Below are 20,705 nucleotides of genomic sequence, written 5' to 3'. Positions count from 1 at the left end.
CCACAGTATGTGAAGCTGTACTTCAGTGCGTCATTTCGAAAACCTCTTTTGACTTTTAACAGGATCAGAATTTCATATTGAGAAAGGCAGAAAGTAAATGTCAAAGGCAAATTCAAAAGGCCAAGGGATTTCTAGCAAAGCATTCCCTTAGACCCAGTGGGAAGATAGAATACTAGCGGCAGTAGGGTCTTTGGCACTTGAGCTTCAGAAAATGTGCCATATGGATTTCTACCACCATTGTGAGTTGGGATATACTATGGGTTGAATTATGTCTCCCCCGAGTATTCATATGTTGAAGCAGTACTAACCCCTAAGACCTCACAATGTGACCTTATGTGGAGATAGGGTCTTTACAGAGGTAATCAAGTTAAAATGAGGTCATGAAGGTGGCCCCTAATCCAATACAACTGGTGTCTTTATAAGAAGAGGAGGCCAGGCTTGGTGGCTCACGCCTGTAATCCCAGCACTTTGGGAGGCCGAAGCAGGAGGATCACCTGACAGCAGGAGTTCGAGACCAGCCTGCCCAGCATGGCAAAACCTTGTCTCTACTAAAAATACAAAAAAATTAGCCTGGCATGGTGGCGGGCGCCTGTAGTCCCAGCTACTCGGGAGGCTGAGGCAGGAGAATGGTTTGAACCTGGGAGATGGAGGTTGCAGTGAGTTGAGATGGCGCTACTGCTCTCCAGCCTGGGCAACAAGAGTGAAACTCCATCTCAAAAAAAAAAAAGAAGAAATTTGGATGCAGATACACGTTCAGAAAGAATGCCTTGTGAACACAAAGATAACCATCTACAAATGAAAGAGAGAGGCCTGGAACAGAGACTTCTCTCATAGCCCTTGAAGGAACCAATCCTGCTGACACCTTGATCTTGGACTTCTAACCTCCATCCAGAAATAAATTTGTTTGTGCATTTTGTTATGGCGTCGGATATGGTTTGGCTGTGTCGCCACCCAAATCTCACCTTAAATTGTAATAATCCCATGTGTCAAGGGCAGGGCCAGGTGGAGATAACTGAATCACGGCGGCAGTTGCCCCCATACTATTCTTGTGGTAGTGAATAAGTCTCAGGAAATCTGATGGTTTTATAAATGGGAGTTCCCCTGCACAAGCTCTCTTGCCTGCCACCATGTAATTTGTGACTTTGCTCCTCATTCGCCTTCCACCATGATTGTGAGGCCTCTCCAATCATGTGGAACTGTGAGTCCATTAAACCTCTTTCTTTATAAATTACCCAGTCTCGGGTATGCCTAATAAACTAGTACTCCAGATGCAATCTGGTCAAAGACGATAGTTAAGAGAAGATGACCAGACTATTTACAGGTTTTTTTGTTTTTTGTTTTTTGTTTTTCATTTCCCTGGGGACACTAAGTGATGCCTCTTTGGATTACCTGAAAGTGTGGGCACTCTGTATGGCAAGATGGAACTGGCTGTCTTTGAGGAAATAGTTTTAACTGTTCATGCCTCTGTTTCTCCCTTCATAAAGTTGGTTACTGAGCCTGCATTTTAAAGTGCCCATTGTGGCCGGGCATGGTCCCTGTAATCCCAGCACTTTGAGAGGCCAAAGTGGGCAGATCACTTGAGGTCAGGAGTTCGAGACCAGCCTGGCCAACATAGTGAAACCCCGTCTCTACTAAAAATACAAAAAATTAACCGGGTGTGGTGGTGCGTGCCTGTAATCCCATCTACTCAGGAGGCTGAAGTGGGAGAATCGCTTGAACCTGGGAGGCAGAGGTTGCAGTGAGCCGAGATCGTGCCATTGCACTACAGCCTGGGTGACAGAATGAGACTTCATCTCAAAATACAAACAAACAAACAAATAAAGTGCCCACTGTGTCTGAGTCTTAAGGCAAAGAGTGATCACATGAATATTCTCAGCTCTGGACAAGAAGGTCAAACTTAAATGTAAAGTCTTCTTAATAAGTAGTATTTCTGAGCGTGGCTGGGAAGGTGAGTGGACACTAACTTCTTTTGTAAATCATCGGACAGAGAAATACAGTCCTTGACTTTCTACCTGACCCACACAGAAGCAGCTCTGTCTTGGCCTTTTGAATACCTTTTGGATATGTTGGACTTTTGAATACCTCAACTGATCCTCTGCCTTTTCTTAAAATTTGACATAATCAAACACCAAAACAGCTTGAAGTATTTGTACGAGTGGTTGAATCCTTTAGTGCCTAATGTCAGAGAAAATCTCCCGTTGAGTCAGGGAGAAGGATGGAAACTGCTTGTTAAACTATCTCTAGTACCAGGAAAAGAAAACACAAAACTACTTCTCTGGCTTTCTTTTTTTTTTTTTTTTTTAATTTAATTTAACTGCTGTAGGTCTAGATCCTCACCTTGTCTAACTCTAACTTGAGCAATCTCTCCAGTCAATAGTGAAAGGAATGGTGTTTAGCTCTGTTTCCTTATATGGCAGGGAATGACAATGTGCTTGTCTAGTTGAACTGCAGTATGGCTCCCTGACAAATTATAATGACTAGTTACGGAAACCTCCTGCTCTGGTTTCCATCGCTTTCTTGGGGAAAGACACAGAGCAGATAGCTGTAGAGAAATGGAGAGGGTTGGAGTTAGGGAGGAGCTTTGAACAGCTCTGGCTTTTTCCAGCAGTGTGACTTTGGGCAAGTTATTTGATTTACTTTACTGCTCTGAGAGAGCAGTCCTCAACCAGAACAGTGCCTGTCACATAGCTAGTATGCCAGCAAGAGAGCTGAATGAGCTAGCTTATCTTCTCAACCACCCTTAACCTGTGAGGACTTCAGATAACTATCAATCCATTGCTATTCAGTCTCTCTCCCAAGTTCAGTACTTTTTCTCCAGATAAATTCCAATTTCCTTCTCCCCTCCCTCCTCTTCCCCCTTTTCCTTTCCTCCCTCTCTCTCGTCTCCTTTCTCTCTCTCTCTCTCTCTCTCCTTATTTCTTTTTCTTTTTTCCCCTCCCTCCCTCTTTTCTTACTCCCTCTCATTCCAGGTCTAAAACACCGAAAACCTACAAAACAACCCAATCTCAGGAATAATACAACTCTTTAGCTATACTAGATAAAATGATTTAAAATGTTAAAGGCAGCATAGATTTGTTGATAAGGGCAAGCAGGTAAACCTTCTGGTTGAAGAGGACAGTGGAAGTTGTCTGCTTCTGTAGAGCAGCAAGGTTCATGCTTCAGAGACAGAAATATCTATTTAGAAAGTGTGTAAGCTGATCTGAAATAGGACTTCCTAGAACTTGTATCTGTTGGTCCTAGTCTTACCTCCTGGAGACCCCAAATATAGAAGCAGTGAGCCCTTTTTAATCTGTCTACAGGATGGCCTAGAGGAGGCAACAGGGGACAGTGTGTGGCTAAGCCCCACGCTTACAGATAGCCTCCACAGGAAATCACAGCCAATAGCTGACCATTTGTAATTTAGTGCCTATCACATACATGCAAAGCAGTTTCAAGATATTACTTCTAGTTGTTGTGACAACTACAAAGCGGAGAAGAAATCACCATTTTGTAAATGAAGAAAGTGGTAAATGTGAGATTCAAACTCAAGTTCTCTTGACTCCAAAATTTGTTCTCAAATAGATCTCAATTCTTTCTAGAGCCACATACAAAAGAGGAGTCTCAGTCACGTGGAGTAACTAGCAAGAGGCAGCATAGCACAGTGGTGAAGAAGGTGGGCAATGCCTCCAGATTATCCTGGGTTTAGATCCTGACGCAGCTACTTACTAGCTGTGGGACCTTAGCTGTATTACTTAATCTAATCATAACTCAGTTTCTTCATCTGTAAAATTAGCTGTTATGAAGATAACTTATTTTATTTTTACCTAATAAAAATCTACACACTACTTAGCATGTGCCAGGCACTGTTCTAAGCACTGAGCAATGATACAATTCATGAGGAATCAATGAACTCCAACGTGAACATTGGCTTCAGGTATTTTTAAAGAAGAAATTGTAGACTTTTTGTTTTTTTTACTTTTTTTTTTCTGAGACAGGGTCTCACTGTGTCACCCAGGGTAGAGTGCAGTGGTACAATCTTAGCTCACTGCAGCTTCGACCTCCCAAGCCCATGTGATTCTCCCACCTCAGCCTCCCAAGTAGCTGGGACTACAGATGCACACCACCATGGCCGGCTAATTTTTGTATTTTTTGTAGAGGCAGGGTTTCACCACTTTGCTCAGGCTAGTCTCAAATTCCTGCACTTACGCAATCTGCCTGCCTTGGCCACCCAAAGTGCTGAGACTACAGCCATGAGCTACCACTACCAGCCTGACATTTATTTCTTTCACTCATTTAACCCATTTAATAATACTATGTGCAAGACACAGCACATTTTTAGGCTGAAATCACAGCACTGAAAAAGCCAAAGTCCCTACTTTCATAGAGCTTATGTTCTAGGAGCATAAGAAATAAATAAGCAAGCAAACGAACAAATATGCAATCATAAGCGTACATTATGAATATGCATGTAACTGAACCACAGAGGTATTCTGATTGGCTCTCCAATGCAGAGGCTAATTTTACCACTGCATCCCTTAGGGTCAGTGCTATGCTAGTCAATGTTTAGCAACAAACTCTTGGGCGAGGGGAGGAGAGTCTGCTTTGTAGCATGGGCTGATTTCTGTGGTGTAATTACTTCCATCATGGTCAATTTCAAGTTCTGAATATGACATCACTGAATGAAGAATTGGGAGAAGCTCAGTTGCACAGCATTTTATACAGTATTTCCACCATATAGCCACAATAGATGTAACTAACCTCAAGAGAATAGATAATAGTGAAACATAGCAAAATAATTAGGAAGAGTTGAGTATTTATTATCTTGGCTTTTCATATAATGTGTTTAATTGTAGGATTATATGATTTAGTTTTTATAATGGCTGTGTTTTACAACTGACTCTCAAAATTCTTGAAAGTTTAACAATGAGCTTTTGGGAGCCAGTATGAGTTTGGGGTGCAGAGAAAGTGGGGACAGTGTTAGAGATGAAGGAGACTGAGTCCAGATGGTGTCACTGTACAGAGGTGGATTCTAATCTAATTCCTTTTTAGCTGCTCTTCTCCAAGAAGCTCTGCTTCTATGTACACACGGAAGCACCTGCCCTCTAAACCAAAGAGCATGGGTACAAATATAGTAACAATTTTGACATTCTTACTAGATCAGGTCACTCTTGCAGAGAAACTTTTGGCTCTCCAATCTTTAGTGAATATAATCCATGTACTCAGTGCTCTGAATATGGTGGATTCTTCTGTGCAATACAGAGGATGTAATTCCTAACTGCTGAATAAAGGAAGAACCTAGAGATAATTTTCTGTCCTTCTGCAAAAGCAAATTATCCCCCGTCCACACACTCAAAGTCTCCTGTCTCTTACGGTCCACATACTTTCGAAAGGGCCACCTAGGGAAGCATCTAAACCAGGGGCTGTGATGACTCTGGCCCTAGAGAAGATGTAGGGGTGAGGGTGGAGATGGAGGAAGCTTCTCCCCTCTTCAGGATTTGTGCATCCTCACCACAAAGTGGAAAGAGAGGAAAACATCTTCAGCTTTTCCTAGGAAGCGAAATATCTGCTCAAAACCTCCTAAGAACAGAAATACTTAAAATTTTTTTTCTCCTAGATTCACCCCTCCCTCTAAGCCTAAATTTCCCTTAGTAATGATGGCTGGAAAAGGAAGTGGGAAATACCATGAGAAATTTTATTCTTGCCACATGTCCAGTCCTTTACAAAAGCAAACACTGGAAATCTCATCAGAAAAGTTTGACCTTATAGGGTTGATAACTTTGTGCTTAAACTGAAAAAAAAAAGCAAAACTAAAGGTTTTGCTCTTCTGGCCAAATGGATTATTTGGCATATGCAACTATAATTTTTAGAAAGAAATTATTCAAAACTAAAGAAATAGGCTTCTGAGGAATAAGTAACTACATACATCTACTATCAATTATTTTAACGATAGGTGCACAGAACTGTTTCTGAGCCAGGATGTTTTATCAGAGTCACCAGGGAGCTTTTACAAACTACAGATGCCTGGACCCCCTTCTAGACCTACTGAATCAGAATCTCTAGAGGATAGGTCTCAGGGATGTGTATTTTCAAAAAGCTCTACAGTTGATTCTGATTAAGATACTGGTTAAGATCCACAGGTATATAGGCAGATTGGGCTGCATTGTATAACCTAAATTTGCTAACTGTTAAAATATGCTCTCTTACTATCAGGGGAAGTAATGTGGTATATTGAAAAGGTTAACTGCTTGGAACTTAGGAGATGTGTGTTTTGGAACTATCTTACCACTAATTAACTGGATGACTTTGGTCAAGTCACTTGGTTTGTTATTTCATTCAACAGATAATATTTATTGAGATTCTGCCGTGTGCCATGCACTGGGTATATATGAATGAAAAAAAAAATAGAGGTTCCTGTCCTTATATATCTGACAGACCAATAAGACAGGGCAGACATTAATCAAAGAAACCTACAAATACATATATAATTTTACTTGGTGTGGCTAGGCTTTGGAGAATAAAAAATAGATCACCAGTTCCTCTTTTAAAAAGAATTTCTACTTAAGATCCCAAATTTCCTGTCCCAACCTTCCCACACATAATATAATTATATGTTTTAAGTCCACTCATTAATAAAACACAAAAACACAAACCTAAAAGCTACTATGAATTCAATAACTCTTTTAAATAAATTAGCATTTTATCATTATAATGTGTGTACAGAATTAGAAAAATCGTAGCACATACGATGTAAGATATGTTATTTACTCAGAGTAGCTTGCCAAAAGCACTTGCTGCATATACAGATTTGTTTACCTCTTGCAATGACTTTGTGGCCTCCCAGGGATCCACCACCCAGAGGTTAAAAACCTACAGACCACATTAATGAAGACTAAAACATGGTACTTGAGTAGATATGGCCCTTTTCTTCCACAACAGATATCACTATCAGTGACCACATTTCCCCCTCCCCTCTGAGCTTAGATTCATCCTCAGAATCCTTCTTAACATGCCAGTTGGTTGGAGCTGGGATACATAAGAAAAGTTATATGTACTCCTTGGGCTAAATGAGCTCCTAAGGTCTTGCCCAGCTTAAAAATTCTATGAATTTATATATTCAATTCTGTTCTGCTGCCTTGAGAAACACAAATGCCTTCTCCCATGTTCATATAAAATACCCCAAATATTAGAAAATATTTATGTGGCCTCCTGATTTTCTTTTCTTTGGGATAAACAGCTCTAGATCCCTTATCTGTTCTGCATATGTTTTGCCTCCTGACTCCCTCCAGCCTTTGATGCTCACCCTAGAATGCATATGTATCCATGTCTTTCAGAAAAATGAGCCCAGAACAGAGCACGAGGTCCCAAATAGGATCTGAACTATGCAGAACTCAGGGGATTTTTTACTCCACTTGACAAACACCATGATGGGTGCTCAATGGATTAAAAATTACATAGCAAATATTGCTTAGATCTGAAACTTCCAGTGATTAAGAGTACACCAGCTTTTATGCATTCACCTTATTATGTATTGTGGTTTACATTGAGTTGTGCTTGTTTTTATTTATTAAAATTGTTAAATCATTACATATTAAATCTTCAAGATTGCTTTCATTTGAAGGGAGCCATATCACATGGAAGGTTCATATGAATTTTCTTGCCAACAATAATATCCAGAATGTTTTTTCCCAAAATCTTTCTGAGATGGATGATTCTTATCCTTTCAGTTACCAGTGGTGCAAACTTCTAGATTAATCTCTCTTAACACTGGCTCACTGGGTCATGTCACAGTGATCATCAAGAACTGTGTGATCATTCATTGGGTGTTTGCCTCTCTAGTTTATTCACCTGAAAATTCAAATGATTCCCATTGAGAGCTGTTGGACATTTCAGCTAATTTGCCTTCCATGCTCAATTTCCCTTCTAACTAAAATTACCCATTGAGCTCTTCCTTGCCCAGGGGTGACCACTGCCTGGATTAGAGTAATTCATCCTTAGGCGCGCCTGTGCCTGTGATGTCTGCCTCCTACTAAAGGATTTGCCAAAGACAATAGTCTTTTACTGAAACAATCAGATCTCCTCTCTCAGGACTGGACCTGGAAACACAGAAGAAATTTTCCAGTTGATAGAACAACAGAAAGAGGCAGACATGTGCGCCGAGCTGAGTCACACTAGTGGAAAGGGATGGAGTAAACATCCATGGACCGTGGCTGGGATCCTCTCACCCACTTTGACTCTAACTCTACTGTCTTTGGGCCCTGGTCCTATTTGGGCTTCTGCTCTTGGATATCCCTGTGATATCCCTGGATATCCGTTCGTTAATCTGTGTCTTATAATCCTGGCCGTTTACTTGAGCTACCAAAGTTTGCTAACATAGAGGTCTATTTCTTCCTAACACTGGGCCATGTGCTCTCCCAGACTTCACCTTATTCATCCATACACTACTTCGCTAAGCTCTGCCTGACTTCTGATTTTTGCTGTTTCTTCTTTACTCACCTGGCTGTCATGCACAACTTAGCCCGTTTTTGTAACTGATATCCATTCTGGCTTAGACTGGATATCAGTTTAAGCCAGTGGAACTAATATCTTTGATGCCAACTGGTCCTTGGCCCTCTTGGGCACTTTGCCTTGGTCCTGCTGGTCTTCAGCACAAGGTGAAGTCAGCCTGGTTCCCTAGCAATGTATCTTGAGACAAGCAAGAGGGAATGTTATATGTGGGTGTCAAAGGAACTAATTATATATTCCTACTTAATATGTTTCTCTCCAAGTGAGATTATTCCCTTTTAGTCAAGTGCTTTCATGGAGTATTCACAAAACAATGCCAGAAGCCTCAGGATACCATCAAAAAGCAATTTATCTTCAAGTTATACATCATTTATACATATACATATATTTTCAAAGAAAAGCCATGTACTAAAATGAGTGCCCGATTTACTAAAATTTTTTTAAAAATGTATTTTCCTTCAACTATTCCCTTACTGCTGCTTAGCAAGCCTTTTATTAATTTCTTGGTGTTCTTTTTACGTACACTTAATAGCAGCCATTCCTGGATTTCTCTAGCCCCCACGAGCTCCCCATAGAAAACTGCTTCTTTTCTAGAAATGACCTTCTTTTCTTTGAAATGGAGGCCATATGACGCAATCTCCACCTATACATCTGTGTATTTACCCCCTCTTTTCTTCCTTCCAGATCATGGACACCTCCACTCATGTTCTGATCCCATCCACCCTTGTCTTCTATGAGAATCCAGATCTGACCCCACTCCCCATCTTACATGCCCCAGCTCAAAGGTCTCTTACCTGTCAATCATGAAGGGTGGGTTTACAAAAGGACCTTAAGGGTTCACAGTTTTTATCAGATTCTCAAAGGTTTCCATAGCAACAACACAGGGAAGAACAACACAGGGAACAACCTCATCACCCCTCCCTCACAGCCCAGGTCATAGTTTCCCCCCGACCTCCCTCCCATAGCCTTACCCGCAGCCTGCCAATTATGAGTTTGGGGTGAGAAGCAGAGTGGGTCCTTACCACAAAACATGCTCTGACATCTCCTCTGTCTGTGTAAGTGGCTTTCCCTAGCTAGAACGTATCTGTGCTAGAGTGTTCTGCTGTACTCTGGGCCTCATCTTAGAGCTGGCCCCTGCAAATTGTCAATGTTGGATCAAGAAAGCTCCCTATCTAGTACAGGGATTGGGGAGCTGGGGAAGAGGTTAGAGGTTGAGGCCTGGGGGTAAGGAAGTTAGGGATGCAACCAGGGTCCATTACAGCTGGGAGCACTAAAGACAGAGGCAAAGAGGTGAGAGGCGAGCTCCGTGGAGCAGTCTGGTTTCAATACCAACAGGAACCACAGCCAGGTGTTCCTGCCTTCCTTGCCCTTCCTACAAGGCCCAGGCATGACGTGCTGGGATTCATTCCATGCTTTTGGCTGGAGGCAGAGAAGCTGCCTCATTTACTAAGGCCTTTCTGTTGTCAGCACTTTCTCACTGGTCTTACGCTCAAATGGATCTTTGGATTTCCTGGTGCCTTGTACCACTGATGGCCCATCTTATTCCACTTCCTTATATTTGTGTCCTCTTAGTCTGTGATCATCAAAGTAAAAATTCAGACAATATTGGGATAGACTAGTATCCACTGGACACAGCTCAGGGCTCTAGAAAGAACTAGAAGTGAGAAGATATCACTCAAGGGTCCTCAAATACGAGAAAGGAAGAGATCATTAGGGATACTAGGTAAAAAGTGGAGGATACCAGCCAAGATGAGCATAATGTCCAGAGGACTCAAATGATAGGCAGTTCAGGGTATAGAATCTGCAGGGAAGAGGGAGCAAACAGCTTCATCTCATTTGGACATCTTAACCACTATGGGACATCGGAGAAGCATTACCAATGTCCATTCTTCACTCAACAGATGAAGTCAAAAGCTGATGATTTCCTCAAAAAGGTTAGGGTTACTTAAGTAGAGGAACCAATACTAGAACTGAGATGTTGCAGTGGTTCTCATAAGTTAAGCCTGTGCCAAAAGTATCTCTTTAAGCTACCCATCTACTGAGGACTTATGGGCATCTCTCTAATAGCAAACTTGGATTAGCCTGACAGTTGAAGGACTTTCAGTAAGGAGCTAATGGTATCTTCTCAGGCCCTAAGAGAACTTACGCAGAAAACGCCCTTTTGAAGTCTGAAAATTCTTTGGCAGCATCTTTCTAACCTCCTCCTTAGTCCTACCATGCTATTTGCATACCACTCTATCAGCATTTTTCCTGTCCCCCGACCACATTTCTGAGACGTGATAGACTACAGGCAAATGGGGAACTAGCAAATCTCTTTTCATGCCCATCTCTAAATCACTTTTGCGTCTTGCTAAGGAATGACTAACTAGTAATCATGCTATCATGAAAATGGCAAATGGAGACAATTACATGTGTTTCTACAAAAATGCTTGCTGAGGTGCATTTTATTTATCAGAACAGAGAATACCTTGGCTAGATTCTGGAACTTTACATGGCTGGCCATGGGACCAACTTATTCTATCTACCTAAGACCAGGAGATTCTCAGGCCAGTCACAGGAGCCAATTAGAATTGTTAATAATTTCTAATAATAAGGCAGTTGCCTTACTGTCAGGAAATGCTTTCATGTATCTCATTTAAAACCCTTTAAGCTGCAGTTTCAGCCTGGTTCTCCTTCTGCTAACTTTAATATAAGAACTGTGTATTTACTTAAGGCAATCTTTTGATTGGAATGATTTAAATTACACATTCTATTTGCTTCGAATACTTGAAAGAACGCTGCACTTTACTTATGGATCAATCCATTGTACGTACATTCCTTGTGTCCTAGGATCAACTCTTAGTGACTTTTTGTTCTGGAATTTTGCAATTATATTTCTGAAATGAAAGTTACTGTGCTTTCATTGTGCCCCTTTGGCCTCACTATGTAGGGAAATGTGTTCTAGGTAACATTCAACAGGAAGGAAGTAGCACAAAGAACTGCCTAAAATTCAGCATAAACTCAAATCGTCTCACTCTGTCTCTACCTATCCCAGCAGAACACCTAAAGTGTTACTTTGAAAAACATGAAGTGTTTTTATGGTTGTTGGGGGTGGGGAGCCCAAGAGGAGGGGGATGGGGGATCCGGAGAGAGTGGTCATAGCACAGTTTGAACTTTCCGGGATTCGGAGTTGTTGGTTTCAAAGTGGAATTTATCCTCAAATCCCAAGATTATAGATCTCCTTCCAAACTGCATTCCCTTCATGGTTTAGAGAACAGTTAAAAGAAAAATTGCTCTCCATATTTTGATTGACATTAAAAACACTGTGAGAATAGTTTGGAACTTGATCTCTTCGAGGGAAAGACAGTAATTAAACTACAGCTTTCGCCTGCAGCTTTTCTCTCACACTTACTCAGAACTGTTCCAGGGAAGGAAATTCACAGGGAATTCTGTTCTCATATATCACTTCTAGAAGGAGAAAGAGGCATTCCCAAGAAAATTATCCCCAAACTTCTAAATACAAAGAGAAAAGGTCATTTAATGAATCGCAACCCCAAACCACCGCATTCCATGGAATAAAATCCAATTGAATCAGTCATTTGCAGCTGGTAGTCTTCAATAGCCAGCACTACTAAAAAATCATCAGATTTACCCTGCTTGCCATATAGCATCTAGTCTTCACTCAAGTCCTAGCTGTATATGTCTGGTTTTGGCAAACACATTGGAAGGATTTTCAGTTTACAAGTCCATCTGCATAGTCCTGTTAATAGAATGCATCTATAAATACCAAGTACTTTGTTCTCATCCACTTTTTTTGACCATGTATTGCCACAGCACTAAAATTCCCCCACCCCTTACCATCAGCTCTTTCTAAAAGGAATTCCAGGCTACTACCAACTAGCTGCCTTGTACTACTGTTTCAGACACCCAAATATGTCTATCTCGATATAAAAGCCTGCCTCCTTCCTTTCTGAACCACATTTCCAATCGACATCTCTTTAGATTCTCTAGACACACTCAGGCACACTTTCAAAGAGAAAATAAGATTTCTTAAAAAATAGTTTGGTAGGACGTTAAATGTACTTTCTCAAAACACACCCACTAGCACATGCATTCTCTTGTTATTAGGTTTTATAGGAAATAGACCAGCCTAGGCATCTTCTGTCTTAGCAAATATCCCATCGGTGACATTAACCCAACCAGTGCTAGGTGCTAGTGGTCTCTCCATCTCTCACCATATTTCCTTGCAACTCTGGAAGTCTAGTTTTAAATACTGGCAGCAGACTATAACGCAAATGCCTTTGGTTAAAAGATCATTCCCTTTTGGCTTCTCATCAACCTAAAGAATTGTTGATTTTGTTTTTAAAGCAAAACCTCTTTAAATTTTTGGCAATAAACGATGCAGAAGAGACTGTGTGAGCAGTCTGGTGCAGCAGGCTTGCTAACACTGGCCTTTGGGTATCAGGTATAATCTCATATGGCTGTCCTAAACAAAAGGCTATCCTAATCAAAGTTGCCAGTGCTCCCTAAATGTAAGTCTCTGTATGGTCGCTCTTCTTGTCCCAACTCTAAAAACAAAACTTGAAATCTCATCCTGTTTGCCTTCCGGGAATATCCGTATGGCAGTGAAGCCCAGTCAGGCTCGGGAGTTTGCATGGTTTATTGCCTTGAACATTCTTGCATCTCCAGCTACCTTAGCCAGGAATGTTGACTGAAAGCCGGAGAAAGTCCCCAGATTCTCTCTAGAAGAAAAAAAAGAAAGCCTTCTGTGCCTTACCTTGTAGTCTGAAACTTCTTCCCGAGGACTAAGTCGGAAAGGAAGGACTGATTTCTTTAAGCAGGAGCACAGCCAGAGAGCAAGCAGGCAGGCAGGCAGGCAGCCGAATACACACTGCTCTATTCAATAAAACTCCAGACCGCCCTTCCTTGGCCCCTCCCAGAAGTCCATGCTAAGTGAACACATATCCCCTATGTTTACAGTCGGCAGGCGGTGGTATGCATTGTCCTGTCGTTTTTCTAATAGGCAGCCAATGACGACACCCCAGCCAAGGTGGATGCAGCCTGCCTGTGGAGATGCCTGTCATTCCCTAGGCATGCTCAGGAAATCACTCATCAGAAAACCCAAGACCTAAAAAGCTCTGAAACTGCGTGCAGGCTGCCAAAACCAGCCTGCTCCATGCCCTTTTTTGGTTATCCCTAGCAGGGCCTCTGGAAGTGAATCCATTGTCAGGAACAATCATAAGAAATGTTAATCTTGGAGAAAGAGGCTGTCTTGTAGAACACAAATGCAGCAATAAAAAGAAAGTACAGTCTCTGAAATAAAAAGTTAACAGATCAGTTTATTGGGCATGGGGGTGGGGAAGGCTTCTTACCAGAGGGAGTCTTAATAGCATATTTCTTTTCAAAGTACTTGTACGTACAAAATGAGTTTAAATTGGTAGGCAATTCTAAAACCTGAAAGAGACAGGACCCCGGTCTGCTGTGCAGACTAAATTCTAGCCTGAAAGAGGCACAACTCCCCAAAATATGTCTGCATGTGTTATAAAAACAAGCGACCAAAGGGAAACCAAAAGCATAGGTCTTTTTTAGCAGGTAATACTGGCCGGAATAAACCTAAGGTACTACAGGCTTGGATATCCTCACTGCCTTCACTTTCCTCTCCTTATCTCTTTTGTTTCCTCAGATTTGGTGATGTGGAGATAGTACTAGAAATTCCTAGAAATTGATGCACATCAGAGAGGGTATGAAGAGACCTACCACCTGCTTTGGGCTGGGGTAGACAGATGCATATATCCCGCAGAGGTGACATAATGTTCAGGTGACGTCTTGAAAGTGCTCCCACCAACTCTTCATGGTTAGGACTTGTGCTGTAAGAGGGTCAGAATTAGCAGATGCTAATGAGAATTAAGGTAACTGGCCCACATATAGTCTTGTCATTTTCAATATAGAATTCACTCAATTAGTACTTAATTAAAATAGAAAACCCCTTTTTTCGAGCACTTACTATTTGTCAGGCCTGGGGATAGGTGCAAGATCTATGTCTCATTGTTATATGTTTGGAGACAGTTTCATCACTGACCAAGAAGTTTCACAGTATTTTTCCTGGCTAATTACAAGTCCATAGATTGGTCTTTAAAAATGGGAGGTTTTACTATACGCCTTTCCCTATTTATGAAGATGCGACTTAGAAATGATCTCTGTTTACGAAAATGTCCCTGCCCTTTGTGCCTCTTTTAGAACAGTTGGGAAGTAGCCAATTCACACTGTCGGTTTCCTTCTTCAGCCTTCCAGCATTAACAAGTTACCCAGAGGCATCCATATCAACTCTCTACACTCATCTCTTTCTTGGCAAGGTTGCTTCCCTCCCCTCTTCCTGACTGCTACTGCTGCACAGCCCAAAAAAGCTATAGCTGAGGCTCCCAGGCAGAGGGAGAGATGAGCCTCAGGCATCCCAAGAGGAATGCACTTTCCCAGAGAAAAGAATAAATAATGGTTGGTGGGAATCGTACAGTCAATGTTGCATTTCAGGTACACTGTGGCACAAGCAGGCATTTGTGGAACACCACTGTTTATAAAATTGTTCCTGTGGGAAAATGTCTTCTGATCCCAGATAAATGATTTAGAAATAAATTTTCAGAACGCGGCCAGTTTTGCTGATGGGGACATCCCATATCTGACAGGGAGGAAAATAGAATAATACTATATAGTCTGGTAAACTGCTGGGCTTGAACATATTGTAGGGCAGACATCAGGGAGTTCAGAAAACGGCTCAATCGGTGATGTCTGTGCAAAGATATGACCTGTGCCCAGAGACGTTCCGGGTGCATGATCTCCAGGTGGTATTCTCCATAACTCAGTGAGGCCTGTTTGAAAGTGCTATTTTCCATTACCGCTGCTGATTATATCCTAAACCACACTCTCCCTGCTCGTATAAATAATGCCCTTTGGTGGAACAGCATCAGGGTATAATTTTGCAATCTATGAATAAAATAAATACCAGCTTTCCAGAGAAAAGAAAAGTTGTGCTACAAATGGGGAAAATATTATCAACAGGAAACACAGCAGGGACCTGCATTTTGCATGGTTTTTAGAAGATAAATGGCTAAATATTTTTGGGTTATGTCTTTTGATTAAAAAAATAGTATGTTTCCCTAGATAAATTCTGGATATCTCATATATAGGGTATAGTGGATGAGTGACCACACAACCTATTTTTTGTATTTGAAATACGCTTATCGTGGAGGAACTATATAGTTTGAAGAATAATGTAACAAATTTAATGTAGTGTATACCATGATATTGAAAAATTCTTCTTTCTTTGTCCTTTTACTTTTTTTAAACAATCAAGAATTTAAAAAAGAAAGGAAGGGGAATAAAAAGAAAAAAAAAGATACATGTTGCTGAATCTCTGCCATGGGAAACTTTACTTTCATAGTATTTACTTTTTCCAGAGGTCATTTGTAAACAGCCCTAAAAATATACAAGATTTATATAGGAAATTTCTGTGAAATATATTTCCCAATTGGATCATCCCAGATAAAGGACTGCTTGTCTATCATAGGCTAGATCTACCTAATCAAACCATAATAAATCTAAAAAGACATTTAGAAATGTCTGGACTATTCTTTATATTTTTTTAGTTACAACTGAGTGTTTGCTATCATGCAGATCGATAGCAAGAAATTATATTTTGCTTGCATGTCAGCTTGGGAAAAGTAAAAATAGGCCATTTTTTGATTCAAAATTAGTTACTTCATTTAGTCATGAAAAATATACCTCCTTCCAGCTTAAAATGCCTACTTTATTCAACAGAAAAGAAGATTTGAAAGTTTTAAGAGGCAGCAGAACACCCCTTGCCAGAGTCTTTTAGTCAAATAAAACCTTTGCCAACACCCAGGTTTATCAAACAATAAAAGCTGACTGGTAGAATCTTGATATCAAAATTGGACACAGAAGTACCAAACACAATAGAGAATTTGGATTAATAGAGAATTTGAATTTGCACTTATGAACGCAGATGAAAAAATTAGTAATTGAATCCAACAGTGTGGAAAAAAGAGATAAGACCAATCCGGAGATGGTTTAAAATCTGAAAATCCCTGATAAAATGTACAACATTAGCAGTTTAAAAGTAAAATAAAATAAATAGGAGAAGTATGAAAAAGAAAAGAGAAAGATCGTCTCAATAGGTGAATGATACTTGGTAAACTTAGTAATCACTTTAGAAAAAAAATCTCTTGGAAAACTAGAAATAGAATCTTTTTAAACATAATGAGAGGCATTTACCAGAAATCTATAGCAAATGTCATGCTTAATGATAAAATGTTAAAAGCATTCCCATTATAATCAGTGAAAAGACAAAGCAACTACTATCTCTTCTACAACTAAAAAAAGGTGCTAGATACCTGACCAAGACAAATAAATAGAAAAAATAGCCACTGGGATTAGAAAGAGAAATAAACATCTTTATTTGCTATACGATTATCTGTGTAGAGAATTCGAGAGGATCTATAAATATATTGGAACTAATAGAAGAGCTTAGCAAGATTGTTGGAATTAAGTTCAAGATGCAAAAACCTAGAGTTTCTGTAATCAGCCATCTCTAATTTTTAAATATAATGGAAAAAGATGCTATTCATAATAACAAAAAGTGTTCACTACCTGGGAATAAATGTAACAAAACATATGCAAGAAAGTTAAACTTGAGTTAAGGGCATGAAAAACCTGACTAAATAGTGAAATATATCATCTTCATGAATGAAAAACCTGGAAGTTGTAAAGATATACATTCTCCTCAAAGTAATCCATGCACTCATTATTATTATTATTTTTTTTTTTTGAGACGGAGTCTCGCTCTCCCGCCCAGGCTGGAGTGCAGTGGCATGATCTCGGCTCACTGCAAGCTCCGCCTCCCGGGTTCATGCCATTCTCCTGCCTCAGCCTCCCGAGCAGCTGGGACTACAAGCACCCCCCACCATGCCTGGCTAATTTTTTGTATTTTTAGTAGAGACGGGGTTTCGCCGTGTTAGCCAGAATGGTCTCGATCTCCTGACCTCGTGATCCGCCCGCCTCAGCCTCCCAAAGTGCTGGGATTACAGGCGTGAGCCACTGCGCCCTGCTGCATTCATTATTCTAATTAAAATCTCCAAATGACGTATTTTGTAGAACTTGACAAAACAATAGTAAATATTTTAAAAGTAAAGACCTAAAAATAGGCAAAGAGGTTTTTTATAGAGCAATTCTAATTAAGGTAAGTGCTATTCATTCACACAAGACTAAACAAATAGATCAATAGAATAAAGCAGAAAGCCGAGAAATAGACCCAAGCATGTATGAATTTTTTTAGAGGAAGTATTACAAATAAAGAAGAAAAGGTGGATTACTCTATTAATGGCAGGGCTACAATCAATTTTGTGGAAACAGAAAATTTAGATTCAAAGTTTCTACTACACACTATAATAAACTAGGTTATATAAAAAACAAACTTAGAAATGATTAGAAAAAATTGAAGGTGAATTTTTTTATCATAGGGTATATAACATAAAAAACAGAATTAACAAATGAAAAGACTGATAAATTTGAGGATATGGTTAAACACGGCAGATCACATAAGAACACTCATTAATTTCTGCTTCCCCAAACCTCTCTTTAGTAAAGCAATAAAAAATCATAAATAAATCCTACAAGACAAAAGAGTACCTGAAAGGAATTAGCATGAGTCCAGATGTCAGCCAAATTTTGGACTATGGAAAATGGACAGATGGCTGGAAATTGACTCAACAGAGCTGAGAAACTGAAATCTGGTCCTGTGAATTAGGATGCCAGCAAGAAGGACGCTGATTCAAGCCTCAGAATCAGGAAAAACTCGGGATGTGGAAGCCCTGGGAACCTCTGAGGACAAGCGGTGGAGCAGAAAACAGATTTGTTGAAAGTCTGGGTAAGGAATAGTTAGAAGTCCAGATAGCGTCTTCTACCCCACACAACCAGGTGAGCATCTCTCTCTCAACCAGATGGAAAACTCGGAGTTTATTCTGATTCTTCTTTGAAGTGCTGGACTCAGAGGAACCAGGTGAAGCAGTGAACAGGGAAGAGGCTGAATGCTGAAAATAAATGTTTAAATGAAAGCCAACTCGTTGAACACTGAACATCTCCAATCGCCTCACCCTGCAGGGCTCCCAGGACACGAACAATCAGGTTTGTATCCCACAGACAGGAAACTGAAGGATTCCATTCCAGAGAAACTGGCATGCTCATGGAAAAAAAGACCTAAACTCACAGACATTTGAGAGACATTGCCCAGTGCACTTTAGTAACCCATTTGCAGCAACTTCCAATTGGCTACTTAGTACCTCACTCTTTTGTTTTTTGAGACGGAGTCTCACTCTGTCACCCAGGCTGGAGTGCAGTGGCACCATGTCAGCTCACTGCAACCTCTGTCTCCTGGGTTCAACCAATTCTCCTGCCTCAGCCTCCCGAGTAGCTGGGATTACAGGTACCCACCACCACACCCGGCTAATTTTTGTATTTTTTAGTAGAGACAGGGTTTCCCCATGTTGGCCAGGCTGGTTTCAATCTCCTGACCTCGTGATCCACCTGCCTTTGCCTCCCAAAGTGCTGGGATTACAGGCGTGAGCCACTGCACCCAGCCTACCTCACTCTTAAATATGAGCATCACATTAAGGAAAGAGAGATTATAACAAACAACAGAAAACACACACACACACACACACAAGAGAGGTTGGGTAGGAAATGGAAGAAAACTTGGAGAAAACTACAATTACAGCTCTCAGTGAGATAAGAGGAGATATTGTGTCCACGAAACAAGAAAATCATGCTTTAAAAAGGCACTTTCAGAGAACAGAAAAGAACGCTTGTATATGAAAAGTATGATGGCAGAAATTTACAAAAATTCAACTCAAGAAATGCAAGATAAGGTTTCGAAAAATCAACTGGGCACGGTGGTCCATGCCTGTAATCCCAGCCCTTTGGGAGGCTGAGAAGAAGGAGCTTAGGAGTTCAAGACAAGCGTGGGCAACAGGGCGAAACCCTGTCTCTATGAAAAATACAAAAATTAGCTGAGCATGGTGGCACGCGCCTGTAGTCCCAGCCCTAGGGAGGCTGAGGTGGGAGGATAGCTTAAGCCCAGGTGGTGGAGGCCTCAGTGAGCCATGATTGTGCCACTGCACCCCAGCTTGGGCAACAGAGGTAGATCTTGTCTTAAAAAAAAAAAGTTCAGAAAAATCTTACAGAAAAATGAAGAAAAGGGCAAGCTGGAATAGAAAAGATAAAAACACTACGTAATTACACCTGAGTGTACATAAAAAAGAGGACAGAAAAAAAATCGTAAGAAGAAAATTATCAAAGGAAATAATAAAAGAAGACTTCTGAAAACTAAAGGATACAAGTTTCCAGATCCAAAGGGCCCGATGGGCCAATACAATGAATGAAAACATATTTCATTCTGAAATTATCAAGTTCCAAGTTTACATGCTTCACCTAATGGGGGAATAACACTTTGGAGTGAAAATTAGAAACCAAGAAGGAGGACAAAAATCAGGAAACAGAGAATGCAAACCCAGGATAGAGGTGAAAGAGTCCCATGATGGTAAAAGAAAATCCCAGGACAATAGCTGTATGGCTCATTAAGAAAGCAGCCATTAGATATTGGAACAGTGGATGCCAGGAGGAACGTTTTAAGGAAAAGTGAGGTAGGTAGATTATTCAATGTATTCTTGGCAAAAGCACTTGCAATAAGTACATAGAAAATAAGTAAATGTAAGATAGAGGTCATTATAATTTTAAAAAAAAAATTGTACAAGAAAGGAAAAGTAATCATTGGATACCATAGAGTTCAACTGTAAGAAAAATTTAGCACAATCATAAGAGTGTAAATATTGCACATTGATTTTTACCAGAACAAAGATGTTGTAATTAGATTCAGAGGCTAGCAGGCAAGACCGTGTTAGTAGGATGATGGGGAAGGGAGCCAAACCTTCATTTTGTTCAGCAAGAAATCATAGGTAATGTCTACTACTGAAAATGTAATAAATAGCAGAACTAGTATGTTGTTTAGGCTTGTGGAAATAAATGCCCAAAAGAACACTAAGCCTGGGCACGGTGGCTTGCTCCTATAATCCCAGTATTTTGGGAGGCTGAGGGAAGCGTTTGACCCTCAAACGCTTGAGCCCAGGAGTTTGAGGCCAGCCTGGAAAACATGCTGAAACCTCATCTCTACAAAAAGTGTA

The 20,705-nt window shown here is 40.5% G+C and overlaps 1 protein-coding gene across 6 annotated transcripts in view; it reads right to left on the bottom strand.

Annotated features, from left to right (window-relative positions):
* The window catches only part of CALD1 (caldesmon 1), a 194,765-nt gene extending 181,191 nt beyond the window's left edge, over window positions 1-13,574 (bottom strand). For all 6 annotated transcript variants that reach the window (XR_004032978.1, XR_004032980.1, XR_004032982.1 and 3 more), the window contains exon 1: window positions 13,238-13,574. The gene's annotated coding sequence lies outside the window, so the exon portion shown is untranslated. The remainder of the gene's footprint in view (window positions 1-13,237) is intronic.
* Window positions 13,575-20,705: the final 7,131 nt, after the last annotated feature.

Source organism: Nomascus leucogenys, chromosome 13, assembly GCF_006542625.1.
Source record: "Nomascus leucogenys isolate Asia chromosome 13, Asia_NLE_v1, whole genome shotgun sequence".
Taxonomy (NCBI): Eukaryota; Metazoa; Chordata; class Mammalia; order Primates; family Hylobatidae; genus Nomascus; species Nomascus leucogenys.
Note: the sequence above shows the minus strand (reverse complement) of the source record. Positions and strands in the feature narration are given on the sequence as shown.